The following is a 2,746-nucleotide window of genomic DNA, read 5'->3' as shown; positions in this document are numbered from 1 at the left end:
ACCCAACGAGGAGCAGAAGGAAATGATAAGTGATTTTTAGCAAGGTAATGTTTGCAAGTGCTGAAATTGTAAGTAACATAGTAGTTTGATAGCGAGATAATTTGTAACGAGCAAGTAATGATAGTAGTAAAAAAACTGCAGAAAGGTAGCCTAATCCTTTTGAGGCAAAGTACAGTCCAAAATGGTCTCTTATAATAAGCAAAGCGTTCTTGAGGGTACACATGAATTTCATCTAGTCACTTTCATCATGTTGGTTCAATTCATGTTCGCTACTTTGATAATTTGATATGTGGGTGGACCGGTGCTTAGGTGTTGTTCTTACTTGAAAAAACCTCCTAATTATGCTTAACCCCCTCGCAAGCATCCGCAAATATGAGAAAAGTATTAAGAATAAATTCTAGCCATAGCATTAAACTTTTGGATTCAATCGGTCCCTTACGGAATAGCGCATAAACTAGGGTTTAAGCTTCTGTCACTCTCGCAACCCATCATCTAATAACTACTCCACAATGCATTCCCTTAGGCCCAAATATGGTGAAGTGTCATGTAGTCGACGTTCACATGACACCACTAAGGGAATCACAACATACATACTATCAAAATATCGAACACATATCAAGTTCACATGATTACTTGCAACATGATTTCTCCTGTGACCTCAAAAACAAAAGTAACTACTCACAAACAATAACCATCCTCAAGATCAGAGGGGTATTAAATAGCATATTGGATCTGTACATATAATCTTCCACCAAATAAACCATCTGGTAATCAACTACAAGATGCAATCAACACTACTAGTCACCCACAAGCACCAATCTATAGTTCCGGTACAAAGATTGAACACAAGAGATGAATTAGGGTTTGAGAGGAGATGGTGTTGTTGAAGATCTTGATGGAGGTTGCCCTCCCCAAGATATGAGAGTTGTTGGTGATGATGATGCGATGATTTCCCCTTCCGAGAGGGAAGTTCCCCCAGCGGAATCGCTCCGCCGGAGGGCAAAAGTGCTCCTGTCCAAGTTCCGTCTCGGCGGTGGCGCTCCATCTCGAAAGTCCTCTCCTTTTTTTCTAGGTCAAAATGACTTATATACCAGAAGATGGGCACCAGAGGTGGGCCGAGGGGAGCACAACCCACCAGGGCGCGCCTGGGCTCCCTGGCGCGCCTAGGTGGCCCCATCTAGTACTTATTGGTTCCAATATTTCTCATATATTCCATAAAAAATCCCCGTAAATTTTCAGCATGTTTGGAGTTGTGCAGAATAGGTGGCTTGACATAGCTTTTCCAGGTCCAGATTTCTAGCTGTCGGAATTCTCCCTCTTTGTGTGTACCTTGCATATTATGAGAGAAAGGGCACTAGAATTACTCCAAAAGGCATTATTACGGATAAAAACATCATAAATAGCAGTAGGTAAACATTATGCAAAATGGACGTGTCATGCCATGGAATTTTAATTCCAAAAAATTAAAAAATGATCAGAAAAACATGAAAACTTGCTTGATGTAATGTCATGCCACCAAGATGATGTGGTAAAAAATTGGCCTGTTTGACGAAAGTTTGGACACACACTCCTCACAAAATGGATAAAAACACACACCCCTCACAAACCAGAGCAACTCACTTGAAGGCTCGTGCTTCGGAGAGGGAACAATGCATGTTTGATGACAAACGGGAGATAGCTTCCTCTTATGACCTTCAATTTTTTCTACGTTTAACATGCACTAATACAACTGCTATGTGAAAATTTGGAAAATTCTAGGGGTCATTTGACCTTTTAAAGACATTCAAGTGATTTTCTAGCCATTTAATGACTGTAATTCAAATTTGAACTACATGTACGTGCAACGGCTAACCATAAAAGTTTGAAAAATCATATTTGTGTACTTGTGTGCGAGTTAATTCTATGTGCAGTAAATTAGAAGGAATTTTCAAACATATTGGTGTAACGGCATGGACACATGCATGGAGTGCCATGGCATTTTAATTCCAAAAATGAAAAAATGATCAGAAAAACATGAAACCTTGCTTGGTGTGATGTCATGCAACCAAGATGATGTGGTAAAAAAATTGTCCTGTTTGACGAAAGTTTGGACACACACCCCTCACAAACCGGAGCAACTCACTAGAAGGCTCGTGGTTTCGAGTGGGAACAATGTATGTTTGATGACGAACATGAGATAGCTTCCTCTTATGGCCTTCAAAAGTTTTCTACATTTAACGTGCACTACTACAACTGTCATGTGAAAATTTGGAAAATTCTAGGGGTCATTTGACCTTTTAAAGACATTTAAGTAATTTTCTAGCCGTTTAATGACCGTAATTTAAATTTGAACTACATCTACATGCAACGGCTAACCATAACTGTTTGAAAAATCATATTTTGAGTACTTGTGTGCGAGTCAAAAAATCATCAGACGGTGTAAATATCTGGTGTTAAAAAATATAATGTTAAGATCTGGCAAGACAACCGGCCCCCACACGATTGGCACTCTATTTCGCGCCTCGACGTTTGGAAGGTGAGTGGCGGGGGTTATTAATCATACACGGTTCTGTATTAGAAACCATCAGCTATTAATTTCACACACGGATTTTGCTACGGGAATCATGTGTAATTCAAACTACAGTACTCGTAAATTCCAGCCACCGATGTGTGTATTGTTCCCGCCGTCGATCTAGATTCCGGCCGCCAATAAATACTACCTTGCTCACGTTGTCCCGCCTACGTTCTCATCTACATCCTCCCCTCG

This window comes from Triticum dicoccoides, chromosome 7B, assembly GCF_002162155.2.
Source record: "Triticum dicoccoides isolate Atlit2015 ecotype Zavitan chromosome 7B, WEW_v2.0, whole genome shotgun sequence".
NCBI classification, from domain to species: Eukaryota; Viridiplantae; Streptophyta; class Magnoliopsida; order Poales; family Poaceae; genus Triticum; species Triticum dicoccoides.
The sequence above is the reverse complement of the archived record's forward strand: the minus strand, read 5'-3'. Positions refer to the sequence as shown.